The sequence below is a fragment of the Emydura macquarii genome, unplaced genomic scaffold, assembly GCF_026122565.2.
Source record: "Emydura macquarii macquarii isolate MOO-44397 ecotype Brisbane River unplaced genomic scaffold, CSIRO-AGI_Emac_v2 contig_3019, whole genome shotgun sequence".
Lineage (NCBI taxonomy): Eukaryota > Metazoa > Chordata > Testudines > Chelidae > Emydura > Emydura macquarii.
In genome coordinates this window covers 729,027-743,275 of record NW_027133156.1, presented here as the reverse complement: position 1 = coordinate 743,275, position 14,249 = coordinate 729,027, and the positions used below count along the sequence as shown (strand labels likewise).

The 14,249-nt window shown below is 41.0% G+C and overlaps 1 protein-coding gene across 6 annotated transcripts in view; it reads right to left on the bottom strand.

The window, feature by feature from the left end:
• Positions 1-13,449, bottom strand: part of FBXL4 (F-box and leucine rich repeat protein 4) — a 110,448-nt gene extending 96,999 nt beyond the window's left edge. Inside the window, exons 1-5 of one of the 6 annotated variants that reach the window (XM_067530060.1) lie at positions 12,903-12,986; positions 11,206-11,312; positions 9,761-9,877; positions 7,287-7,422; positions 4,055-4,115 (exon numbers count right to left, since the gene is read on the bottom strand). The gene's annotated coding sequence lies outside the window, so the exon portion shown is untranslated. Of the gene's footprint in view, positions 1-4,054; positions 4,116-7,286; positions 7,423-9,760; positions 9,878-11,205; positions 11,313-12,902; positions 12,987-13,298 lie in introns of those variants that run through there. The other 5 variants (XM_067530062.1, XM_067530061.1, XM_067530063.1 and 2 more) reach the window with 5 other exon arrangements.
• Between the last annotated feature and the right edge of the window lie 800 nt (positions 13,450-14,249).

Sequence of the window (14,249 nt, the reverse complement as noted above, 5' to 3'; positions counted from 1 at the left end):
AGATCTTAAGATGTTTAAAGAAAACTTTGTTTGACAGCATCTGTCTGACAAGGAATCACTTAACAGTTGTGATTGTGAAATCTATACTTCTTTATTGTTTTGCCTTTATGGTCCCTACTTCCCTATTGTTTATCTGTATGGTTTCTGTTTGATTCTTTGATTGTTTCATAACTAATTTTGCAAGATTTAAATCAACTAAGGTAGTGGGCTATGATTGATTAAAGAATTGTGTCATAATGGGTTAGGATAGGTAGTACTTTAGTTTAAAATGATTGGTTAAATAGTTAAGCAGGATCCAAGTTTAGCTATATAAACTGGGGCCACAGAGGAAGTTCTTTGGAACTTAACTCCAGGACACAGCCCAAGATCAGAGCTTCCAGGCATCAACACCTTGCCAATCACATGTGCAGAAGCTGGAGCCCCAGATGACCTGATCCTGACTGGCCACCAGGAAAAGTTTGTCTGCCTTATTGGGAATGGCAAGCATCGTATGCTTAGCATGTATATTCTGTTTTGGTAACTGTTAATAAATAAAGGTTAAGGAGGTCACTGGAAAAAGGCCTGGCAAATTGGCAGACGGTTACGCTCTGAGCCCTAGGAACTGGGTAATAGTAGGTGCCTTTCGCCTGGAGCCCTAAGAAGTGGGAAAGGGTGGGGGTGCCTAAATTAACTGAGTTACACCGTGAGCCCATGGAAAGGTAAAGGTGCAGTGCCCTAGAGTGTGTGGGCAATAGTTCAATCTGTCAAACAAATAACCACACTTCAACAATCATACTTTATGTAAACTGTATGCTTATTCTGGATTACTTTCTGATCAAATAACATCCAAAACATATATTCTAGAAAAGTAAGCTTTAACAACAGAGCATGAGATGAAGACAAATGTTTCCATTATTTTTTTAAAACTTATTGCAGTGGAAAATAGTTTTGTTTATTGAACAAATATTATTCCACAGCAATCCAAACAATAAAGCACTAGGTAGAACACAAGAACCATAAAGTTAAGATGACTAGAATCTGAGAATAATTAAATAAGTGGAGTATGGTTTCATTGTCCAGACTGAGTGGCACGCAAAAAAAAAAAAAAAAAAAAAACAATTAATAAAACTGGTAGAAAAGTTAGCTTTTAAAAATTCTTCAGTTTACTAACCTAAGGTATGATATCAACACAGGTAAAGAAATTTGTTTTAAAATATGCATTTTTTAATCTGACTTTAAGGAAATGGGCATGTCCATATTAAATTTCCTACAAAGAAATATTATTTTACAAACCACACTACATATTTAGCAGGCACAAAACAACTATAAGGCAAAAACTGTTAGATACACCAACATAATCAAAGTCTTCTGATTGTTACTAATAGAATTCAGAGACTAAGAAAATACTTCCTTACGGTTTATCATGTAGCAAGACATACCAAAATTAATCTCTCCACCTTGATAAAAATAGAACTAACTTAGTTGCTCCCTTGAAATCTTTTTTAGCTGTCGTTCACTGACTTCACTGGCAAAGAGAGGGGAGCAGTGCCTAAAATCTGCTGGAGTCTGGAGCAAGGATGACTAAGCATCTCCTAAAATAGATGAAGTGTTACTGGGGCTGCTGATTACTTTATCAGAGGGCATGTACTGTATTAATATCTGTGGCAGACAGTGGCTGCACTTCTTCTTCAGACCAAACACTAACAAATCATTAACCTAATACCTCTGCTGGTCTAGCAGGCCAACTACATACTTACCATTTGAAATAGGTCACAGTTGGAACAATACTTTATCAGTCATTTCTAAAACACAACCTTAAAATATATCTAATTTTTCACTGAATGGAAAAAATCTCTGAGGGTTGATTTTCATATCCTTTGGTATAAATTCTCTGGAATTTTTTGGAGTAACTCACTTCTCCCCTACCTCAAAAGCCAACAAACAAAACCACTCAAAACCCCACCACTCATGCATATATGTGTAGCATCCACAGAGTCCCCTTTTTGTCTGAATACTATTAGCAACTGACAATGCACGTTTTGAAAGATAAGGGCAGGTTGCAGCCTCTGCTCCTATATTTGGCAGTGAGAAAATGTGTGTTGACGAACGGTTCACTCTTTTTTCTCTCTTCTTCCTCCCACAATTTTTTTTTTGTTTAGTTTCTGTCCTTAAATTCAGTTTCTATACTAGCCTGAGGTATCACAACTTGAACTACACTTGGCAACTAAAACAGTAAGGAACACATAAGTTGTTGTCTTGGCTCAGCCCTGAACTCTGTAGGAAAGCCAAAGCCAAACAAAAACACGTTTCCCAAGATGCTCCATGACCCTGACCTTTGGAAGAGAGAGAGGAAAAAAGCAGCAAGCTGCTGTTCTCTCTTTTTCAACTGAGGTGGTTTAAAGATTTAACCAAAGACTAGGATTACATAGAAACAAACTTTTCTTTTGGATTCTTCTCTGCTTCTCCTGATCTAAAATGCCTTATTTTTAAAAAAGGGAAATAATTGCTAGACTAGATCATCAGATCTGCATCCCTCATTCCTCCACAAGCCTCACCTCTGTAATGCAGCAACCCAAGAGAAAGCGAAGCACTTTACAACATGCCTCTGATAAGGAAACTTCATAAAAATGCAGATTTGTTTTTAAAATCATTAGAACTCAGGTGCAAATTCCAAAATTTGACTCTAACGACAATGTTTTGTGTGTTACTCCTAACAAATTGTCGTTTCCCCCGCAATCAGATATTTTGTTCTAGTTTTAAAGCCACAAGAAAAAGAAAAAGATTCAGCTGTGAGTGGAATACCACTCTCTGTAGGAGCCTATGCCATACCCAATTTCCCCAGCAGTTTCCAGATTGCCATTCCAGCTCTATTCACTTCTCCTAGGAAAACCACAGTTTGGGGATTCAGGAGCCTATGAACCAGTGCCTATAAATTATTTGAAAAATCATTTAACATAATGGATAACAACACACTAGTTCTAAACACTGGCATGAAATATTTCAGGTGTTTTATATTCTAAGTGCATACTCCAAAAACCTATTTTTTGCATATTTTAAAAGTGTCTTTGTACACCTATTATTATTTATATTAGTTGTAGTGCCTAATATGTTAGGCACTGTATGTTATGTACCAAAACACTGGAAATGCAATTGTCACTTTGCAGATTAAAGTTTAAAGACCTATTATTTATCTGCAAAATGCACATTTGACATCTTTAAAAATCAATTTTTCTATTGGACAGTCCTATTTTTTATTAAGTATAAGCAAAGATAATTTTATTAGTTGGACAGTCATGCATCATTGTTTGGAGCTAGTTTGATTTTCTGGTTCCCATACTCTAGCACAATGCAGCAATGTTCACATTACAAACTGTCAACACTCCTTCTAGATTCCAGATCAGTTGGTTTTCTGTGTGTTCACAATCCACCTCATCCCTCATGAAGAAGGAAGCTGCAGTCAAGCCACATCCCGCATGTCCAAGCCCTTCAACAAAAGTCAGTATCTCCTACTGTGTTTGCCTCTCAGAGTGCAATTTCTCTTTGAGGTGCCAGTCAGTAGCTGTTTGACGCTTTTTTTGGTGAACAAACTTGGATGACAAATGCTCAGTCCTTATCCCACCATGGTTTCACCACTGTGGGGTGCAGGTTGCCCCCCCCAAAAAAACAGTACAATGACAGAAGGCCCAACCAGAAACAACCATTTAAAAGCTTTCAAAAGACTTAGGGAATGTCTAAACTGCAACCAGAGGTGTGATTGAAGCACATGTAGACATAAAGCTAGCTTTAATCAAGATAGAGCAAGTACCAATAGAAGAGAAACAGCTACAGCACAGGCTTCAGCGCAAACTGTACAAGCCTGACCGGAACCCTGGATATTTATTCAGGTATTTAGCAGTCATTGAAGTCCGTGCACTTGTTGCTTCACTGCTATCGATACTTGCACTAGCTAGATAAAAGCTAGCTCCGATACGTTTACACATGCTGCAATCACAGCTCAGATTGCAGGATAGATATACCCTTAGTAAAGTGAAAGCAAGTATAAAGTTATTCACCTACATGAGGAAAAAATACTTACTAATAGATGTTTCAAACTAACAGGAAAAGGTGCAACACAATCCAAAGGCTTGAAGATGAAGCTAGACAAATTCAGATTGGAAATAAGGTGTAAAATTTTAACAGTGCGAGTAATTAACCATTGGATCAATTTACTAAAGGTCATGGTGGATTTGCCATCACCAGCAATTTTCAAATCAAGATCAGTTATTTTTCTAAAACATATGCTCTAGGAATTAACTTGTAGAAGTTCTGTGAATTGTTATATAGGAAGGCAGACTAGATGATCACAACGGTTCTTTCTGGCCTAGGAATCAACGAAAAAAGGTCCATTCCTTGGTTTCTGCACTAACTTAGTGGGTTTTAGATTAGGCCTAAAGTGTTTTTCCTGGCTTTAATCATAATATTGTTTTGGTTTAAAATAGTTCCATAAAACTGCATATTGGTGTTCCATCATTATTTTTATCATTCACTTCTATTTCAAGTATGCTAATTAATCACAAGTTAAAGATCTTTTTTAAACTTCTAGAACTGCAGTTCTGTCTGTTATCTTAAAAGGTTTCAAGATACATTAGAAAATCCTTTACCTAAAATACCTTAGACTAATTTTTAAATATATCTAAAACAAATGTAATTTTCACCAGTTATGCTCTTTACTTTTTGCATTTTATACAACTTGAACAATTAAAATACGTACATCAGTTTCATTTTTAGGTATAGCTAGCTTAATTTTCTGGTACTCGTGCTCTAGCACAATGCAGCAATGTTCACGTTACAAACTGTGGATGTGCCTTATAGATTCCAGATCAGCTGGTTTTCTGTGTGTTCACAATCCCCCTCATCAGTCATGCGGCACTGTTTGGAGAGGGAAGCTGCAGTCACATCACATCCCCCATGTCCAAGCCCTTGAACAAAAGTCAGTATCTCTTACTGTGTGCCTCTCAAAGTGCAGTTGCTCTTTGAGGTGCCAGTCAATAACACCTCACATGAAAGATAATGACTTCCGTTTCGCTTTAGTGAAATGATATTTTATTGTCTAAAACAGAAAATATATAAAATAAGTACAAAAATAAACAAGTGTACTAGAATTTTAAAAACAATCTTTGCTTCACCAAACTAGTTTAGGTTGCTAAGCGACAACGTACTTTACTGTTCACATAATTTACTTGGGGTTCTGTAATTTAACAGTAAAATGTAAGTATTTGCAATGCCAATAGTAAACAAAGATCCTTACCAATTATTTAAAAAAATGGTATTTCATCACAACATCAACTCCTTTCAACAGACTGTTGGGTTTTTATATGTATTTATTATCTCAGTTTTTGTACCTAGATATTTTCTTTTTAAGGAATACTTAAATGTATTCACTGGTAATAATTCCCATTTATCAAACAGAATGTTTTGTTAAAGTACTTTATAATTACTAATTCTTGATAACGTTTCATATGTAATTTAACTGTAATAGGAAACACTATTACACTAGCAATTCATAATATATGCATGAGGACTTGCATTTCAGGCTGATCAATGGATCACTCACATGCACATTTATAAAAAGTTTTATTTCTTTTTCAAAACTGTTTTGTAATCATAGCTGTGTAACTGATTTCACAGATTCATAGATTCAAAGGCCAGCAGGGACCATTGTGATAATTTAGATTGATCTCCTGTATAACATAGGCCACAGAACTTCCCTAAAATAATTCCTAGAGCATCTCTCTTAGAAAAACGTCCAGAAAAAAAATTTGACTTGTCCTATTTCCTCCCTGCTCTCTGTGTAGTAGCAGATCCAAGAATGAATTCACCACACATGTTGGTGGAGCCGTGCTGCTCAGCGTGTGTGCTCTCCGGACACTCAATGGTACGGAAAAGCTGTCAAGATTTTCCCAGAATTAATTTATACAAACAAAATTAAGTAGCATGGTGTGTGTGGACATGAAAATAGTTCAGCCACAGAAAAACTGCAGAATGGACATAACTCAATCTTTTTTTTTTTTTTTGGTGGGGGGGAGGGGCTAACCTGTCACAAACCAGCTGCAAAAACATAGTTGTCAATGTATTTGTAACACTAAGTATTCTGGTAGACGCTTGGTTATATGTCTTCCTAAAACTTGGCCAAAAATAGCATGTTGCACAACTTTCATTCCCCTATCAAAAATCAGCTGCATATTTTACATTTTAAAAGGAGATATAAGCAGTACAGTAAAAGGACCTGAATATAATATTTTTGGAGGTATCTAATAATGACTCCATAGGTAAGGATGTATTCTAAAATGGGCTTGGAATAAATTCCTGTTTTTTCTCTAAAACTTGACCAAATTTCACACAGGTTTAGGCTCATAGACTCTCAGACTATAAGGTCAGAAGGGACCATTATGATAATCTAGTCTGACCTCCTTCACAATGCAGGCCACAAAACATCACCCACCCACTTCTGTAATAGACCCCTAACCTAAGACTGAGTTGTTGAAGTCCTCAAATAATGATTTAAAGACTTCAAGGTACAGAGAATCCACCAGCAAGTGATCAGTGTTCCATGCTACAGAGGAAGGCAAAAAATCCCCAGGGCCTATACCAATCTGCCTTGGGGGAAAATTCCTTCCCGACCCCAAATATGGCAATCAGTTCAACCCTGAGCGCGTGGGCAAGACTCACCAGCCAGACATCCAGAAAGAATTCTCTGTAGTAACTCAGAACTCACCCTGTCTAACATCCCTTCAGAGGCCATTGGGCACATTTACCACTAGTAATCTAAGATAAGTCAATTGCCAATTGCCATCCCTTTCATAAACTTATTAAGCTCAGTCTTGAAGCCAGCTAGGTTTCTTACCCCCACTGCTCCTCTTCAAAGGCTGTTCCAGAACTTCACTCCCCTGATGGTTAGAAACCTTCGTCTAATTTCAAGTCTAGTCTTCCTGATGGCCAGTTTATATCCATTTGTTGTTGTGTTCACGTTGGTGCTGAACTTAAATAATTCCTCTCCCTCCCTGGTATTTATCCCTCTGATGTATTTATAGAGAGCAATCATATCTCCCCTCAGCCCTCTTTTGGTTAGGCTAAACAAGCCAAGCTCTTTGAGTCTCATCTCATAAGGCAGGTTTTTCATTCCTCAGATCATCCCAGTAGCCTTTCTCTGTTCCAGTTTGAATTAATCTTTCTTAAACATCGGAGACAAGAACTGCACACGGTATCCCAGATGAGGTCTTACCAGCGCCTTGTAAATGGTAACACCTTCCTATCTCTACTGGAAATACCTCATCTGATGCATCCTAGGACCGCATTTGCTTTCTTCACGGCCACATCACATTGGTGGCTCATAGTCATATTGTGATCAACCAATACGCCAAGGTCCTTCTCTTCCTCTGTCACTTCCAGCTGATGTGTCTGCAGCTTATAGCAAAAGTTCTTATTAGTCCCTAAATGCATGACCTGAAGTTTTTGCTAAATTTCACTTTGCATTTTTTCTGTGGAGACAGTTAAATGGACTGCAGTGGAGCTTGGGAGAATGGTAGTACCATAAATAGCAGGGGCAGACTTCCAAAAAAGGAAAATACTTCAATGAGAAGTATGCAGATCACTTATGTATCCTATAGTTCTTAAAGAATTAAAAACGTTCTTTTAAAAATTAACACTAAATAACCACACCCACTCTCAGATCTTCAACTACCATATATCTACAATGATTCTTAGATCCCTAATCTTTCCTCTCCTCTTTTCAGTCTGAAACCTTTTGCTATCCTTTGCATATCTAACCCTGGATCTCTCTCTCCCCCGCCCCATCAACTGAAAATAACCAAAATGCAAACTCCGCATATCTCCTAAACGATCCCTTCTCCCTCCTTTCTCCAAAATTCTTTCACCATCCTTCACATCATCCAGATTTGCAATCTCAATTTCATATTAGACTTGTATCTCCTTTCCTCACCCTGCATTCAGGCGGTCACCAAATCCTGTCTGTTTTTTCCTTAAACTTTTTCTCCATTTCAAATCCTTGCTCACACATGTCATCTGTCATTTCAAGGAGAACAGTCTCCTCATATTTGGCCTCCCAGCATCTCCTCTAGTCTGAGCCCAGCTTGTACCAAATACTGCTCCTAAAATAAATCTTCCCCTTCCACTGCTTTGATAACACTCTTCTCTTCAGTTCCTACAATTGGCTTCCTCTTGCTCTCCACAGTAAGTTTTATTTCCATCTTTAAGGAACTGTGCAAATCCCTCTCTTCCTATGTCAGCTTTTACTTTGTCCCACTGCCCTTGTTTTTGCCTACTTAGAACCAATTTTGTAGCCCTCTCCTATAATACTAGATTAGAAAGACACTGTAAACACTAAAGGATATAGAAAAATACAAAATTTAGTAAGTTTAAAGAAATGAAGTACAGACAAGAGGAGACTGAAATTAGATAAAGGCAGACAGGAAGTACAAATATAACAGATATAGGACATGTACCCTATTAAGTCCTTCTAGTAGGTTGCCTAGGGTAACCCTGAAAACATTAGTGAAATAAGCATTTTTTAATTTTGGAATAGAACCTGAAGGGAAAGATTCTGTTAGCTGGGGAGGCTCTTTGCTTCTGTGGATATAAAGCATAATTCGGTTAGAGCAAGAAACAGAGCTGAGACTCCTTGATTAGAACAGATGCTTGAGAGTCAAGTCCCCTTATAAAGTATTTTGAAATCCTCAAATGAGAGATGCTGTATTATCGCAAAATATTGCTATAGGTTAAGCATAACCACTGCCCTTCATTTAAGATAGTGGTAAGCACCCATTAAGCACCTTTATGGAACAAGATAACTGAAGCAATAGCAGCCTCCACCCAAAACACAGGTACACCCAAAACAAAGGCACAGGCAAAGTATGTATGCACTGAAGGGTTTTGCTGGCTATTGTTTTGTGAAGATCTTCTGTCTCTCTTTCACAGAAAACCACCACCAGAGAACTCAGAAAAGGAGCAGAAAGCCAAGAACACAGCCTGCAAAAGCACTGACCCTTAAAAAAGCCTAGAAAGAAAGCTTTTTGGGTTCAGTGCTGGCTGAAAGAGGCTTAGAACTGTAAGCAAGGAAATTTTCTCCTGTTTGATTCCTACCATACTGAGGAAAACAAGGTCTTTGCACATCCTTTGTAAATAAACAGATTTGCATTAAAGAAATACTTGACTCCATCACCCATTTCTCCGAACTGGAACAACTTGCAAGACCCCAAATTTTTGGTTAACCACTCAGGTTAATGGGGGTAACAGTATGTTACAATCTATTGATTTTACTAGTTCTTCTAATCTTTACTAGTCAAACAGTATATGAAATAAAATTTATATGCAATATCCTTTATTTTCTAAATGTTTGTTAATATTAAGTAATTTGAACAATTACACTTGTTACTATAAAATCATTCTGTATAAATGAGATGGTAAGATCAGAATTCTCTGTCTTTCTGCTGGGAACGACCATTTCAGTCTGGAATGTATTGTTTCCCTTTGTCAGACAGAATAGATGTTCTCCAGAAACTCTACAGAGGAAGTATGAAACCCACACAGGTTAAAACAGAGCATTCAAGAGAAAATAAGTCACTGCTGCACAATAATAATTTTCATCCAGTCTTCAGACCAGGCAAGAGTATTATTTCTAATTATATTCCTTTGGTGTATTTCAGCCCCTTCTTTGGAGTTTACATATACACAGTCATTTTCCAGCCTCTGCTCAACCTCTCATGTCAGTGACAAATTTACCTACCGTATTTAATTCACTTAATCTTTCAAAGTCATTTTCCCAGTCCTTTAAATCATTTTTGTTGTACAAGGAGAAAATAGGTCATATGAGGGCAACATGAGTCACTGCCCCACCAGAACACTATGCAAAAGAAAAAAATAGAATATTGTTGCTTTGAGAGCAGTAAAGTAAAAGATCTGGAGTGACAGCATACAACAAATCACAGAAATTAGAGTCTAAAAAGATATGAGATCATCTACTTCATTCCCATACCAGGGCAGGATTGTTCCCTACAGCGTATTTCCTAGACATGAGCTTGCAGTGTGATGCTATCACAAGAAAAGTGAATGCTATATATACTAATATGTATACATGGGGGAAAAATACAATTTTTTTAGGGCCAGAGAAGTAATAATTCCTCTTTACGCCAGCCTGGCTAATACCACACTTGGGAGTACTATAAAGGGTTTTGTTCTGCTTGCTATAAAACCCCCCACCAACACTGATAAATTACAAGGAATATATAGTTGACAAAAGGAATGGAGGGCATGACCTAAGAAGAAAGATTAATGGAACTTAATACGTACACCTTAGATAAAAGATAGCAAAGCGGAAATCTGTTAATTATCATTACACGTGAATGCACAGAGGGTACACTAAATCCCTTCATTATGAGTCCAAATGGAATACTCCTACTACAGGTTAACATCACCTTCCGTTAATTATATAGATTCCAGGAACATCTAAACATAACATTGAAAAAAACTGTATATAACAGATTCATACTAAACACTCCAAATTCAGACAACATTTGTGTAGTTTCATATACTGTGTTCTGGCACAAAAAGACAGCTGTTTCACACATTTTGAAAACTATTTTAACATTCAATATTATGACAATCTTAACTATTTAAAATACTAAACATAACACAACCAAGAACAACTATTCAGAAGTGTTTTGGTTTTTGTAGTGTGCTAAATAGTTTGACATATATTTTCTATCACAACCCTCTTTTCAAACCTCTGCATTATTTGACTCTCTCCTCCCATTAAGGTGAGAGCTGATATTAAATATGTTTTAACACTCAAGTACAGATAGGACAAGTCGTATTTTAACATGTGTTATCTGGTCAAGGTGAACCCATACCTGTCTCCTAATGCTTATCTCAACCACTTAATGTGTTAAAATACAACTTGCCCTGTCTACACTAGGATAAACATTTTTTATTCTATCCTCAACAAGACCTAAACACCTATACACTAACACCCATCATTTTTGAATATCCTCCCAATCACTGCAAAACAAAACTCCCACTCTTTCACACACAAAAAAAATCTTACCACACATCTGATTCAATGCTTCTTTTAACTAGTAACCCAAGCACAATTATGTCCTCACCTTTTCTTCCAGCTGTTGTATTGCTTTTCCTTAGTAGTTAGTTTGTGAATTCATGTTTCGATATATTTACCTGCTGTGGAGTAGTATTGTATTTGCATTGTTCCTAGACTGTTAGCTCTCACGGGCAGACACCTGTTCCTTGGAATTGTCCATTCAGCAACACACAGACCTACAGAGCTTTAAATAAGAAATAATAAAACTCACATAAAGTGAAGTATACAAATATATAAAAGTGACTCAGCTATTTTTAAAAACCTCTGTTGTCAGCTAACCACCTACACTGGATAAATCCTTTTTGATATTCATTATATTAACAAGAAGCAAATACTTTAAAATATACAGTAATTTTACAGCAATTAATACTTATAAAAAAGTGTGACGCTTCCAAGTTCTACGTGTTGCTAAGAATATGTACCATTTTGTATCTATATTACTGTCAGACTTATCTTCTGCCTAATCTCTCCGCCCTCTGTTGTGTTCCATACCCTCTTGCTGCAACTTGTCCCATTTTAGCTTGCAAGCTCTTTGGAGCTGTCTCTCATTGCCCATTTGTATCCCTGAACAATGTGTGTCCAGCTGGGGCCCCTGGACATCAATGTAATATTTATTTAAAAAAAAAAAAAAAAAGTCAAACTGAGCAATCAGGTTAACCACATTGCAGCTGTCCATGGCTGTCCTATGTGAAAATCTATGGAATTCTACCATTCACTGGAACGCTAGTAGCACAATGTGCATTTTACCATATGTTAATCCTCGTAGAAGTCTGTTACAGAAAGGTGGTTTACTTTCATTAAAAGTATGCCTGTTGATGCATCACATCAGAAGAAAAAAGCGCATTAGGTTTGATTATGCATTGTATTGCTAATGGAAGGATTAGCTTTCCATGAGGAAAAGATAGGGTATCTGAGATGAGCACTTGTCATTGGTATAGGTAGGGGTTCGGCAATGGTAGGTGCAGATGGATTTGGTGGAAAGAGGGTGGGTGGACAGGTAGGTGCTCTGCACTGGGAGATGCAAGTGGGTTGGGTAGGTAGGTATTCAGCACTGTTAGATGCAGATGGGTGTATCGGCTAAAAGGAACTTGGGTGGGTTTGTGATCAACACTGGGAAGGGCAGGAGGGATTGGCAGCTGGAAGGATCCTGGAGAAGGTAGTGGTTCAGTACTGGAAGGATCAGGTGGGTCTGGCAGCAGGAAGAAGCGGGGGGGGGGGGGGGAGAAAGGGGCAGGTGGGTTTGGCAGCAGGAAGGAGCGGGGGTGTGGCAGCTAGAAGAAGACGGGCCGGCAGGGTAGTAGTTCGGCACTAGGAGGGGCAGGTGGGCTTTCGATGGCAGCTAAGACAGCCCTGGCCGTGGGCTGCAGGCGGCGTGACGGAGTCCTCACTGCTGAACCTCGGGCAGAGGTCTGCGTGGCAGGGCCTGTCCCGCGGCAGGGGGCACAGCCAGGCTGAAGACACGGCACACGGGGCTCATCGCTGGCAAAGCGCAGGGCCAGGGCGGGTCCATCGCAGGCAGCCGTGGGACGGTGACATGCTGCCAGGGGGCCGCTCGGGGCGGGTCAGGGCCGGGCCGGGGCGGAGGGTTCCGGGGGGCAGAGTAGGGTGGGTGAGGCTGACAGGGGCCAAGCGTGGCACTGACCACGGGATCCGCCCTGGCCCCACCTACTCTGGGCACAGGGAGGGGAGGGCCCCCGACACACACCCGGGGACGGCAGCCGAGGGGGCCGCGCCCGAGCCCTCAGCCCCTGCCCGAAAATAGAAGTCACCGTACCCGTCCGCAGGGCGGCGGAGCCGTCTGGCCTGCGCCGCGCGCTGACCCCAGCCACGCGAGTCTCTAGTCAACAACCACCGCCCGAGGAGGGGGGAGGGGCGCAGCCCCGCCCCAGGGCGGATGAAGGCGGGGCTCCAAGCGGGAAGAAGCCAGCGCGGGCCTTGAGTGACCAGGGTCCGTGGCAGCGTGAGGAGGAGCGAGGACGGGAGAAGGGAGAGAAGGGGGGGCGGGGCCACGAAATGCGGATTCTACGTTCTGCGCGTGCGTGAGGAAGGGGGGCGGAGGCAGTCCGCGGAGCGTGGCTAGCGCGCTGGGTCGGCACGTTGCTGTTGTTTGGGGGGGGGAGAGGAGAGCAGCGCATAACGACGCGCGGCTCTCAGGCCGGGCACTCCCCACCCGCTCTCACGATGAGTCCTGCTCAGTTGCCGCTGCAGGTAGAGATAGGGACTGGTCCGACCGTCCCACGGGCGCTATCGTGACTGTGATACTGTGGACGGAAGCCGACCGAGGAGGAACAGCCCCGGCCCCGCGCCAGGCCATGCGAAAGGGGGGGAGGGCTCCTAACCTAGTTCTCCTATTGGCCCCGGGGGGCAGGCTGCGTCAGGCCTGTAGGGCCGGGCTACTCGCTGATTGGCTGATCGGGTTACTCAGGTGGTGACGTAAGGCCGCTCAGGCTGTGGGCGGGCAGACTCTAAATATTTTGACGGGTAGGGCGGTTGCTCGCTTGGTTTTCCAACGGCTCTAGGCCTCTGGCTGAGCTGGGGGCGGGGAGGGTTTTGTCCCCACTCCTCGGAGCACTCAGCGACCCGCTCCGGCCGTTATTTGCCGTTGGCGCGGGGTCGCGAGTTCATGGGTTTCTCTACCCCGGGGTGAGCTAGAAGCTCCTGGGAGCAGGCAAGTGGTTGCACAATGGGCATGTAAATTTCGTTTAAAAAGGTAACAGTTTAAACTGTTAATTATATCGGGTAACTGTTCAACTGATATACTCTTGTGTCCCGCACAACCCTCCCCTCCACTCAGCCCCGGGTAGCACCCCCTGCCCAGTTCTTTGGGGGACCCCCCCCCCCGTTTCAGACCCGCGGTCCCTGGTGTTCCGCAGCAGGGCACTCCATAGCACCTGCACCAGGGCCTCGGCCTTCGCGGGCAGCAGCAGCACGGCCGCCTCTGCCATGGCTAATACTTACTGGTTAACATTTTACATCCCTAGTTAGAGGTAAGACAGATAACTTCTTCTGTTTTGAACAAGTGATCAAAAGAAACCTAATAATTTAGAAAGCAAGTTTTTATTAATTTTTATTTATTGCTTGTCTGCATGTGCAGCAGCACTTTATGGAGCTTGTACACATT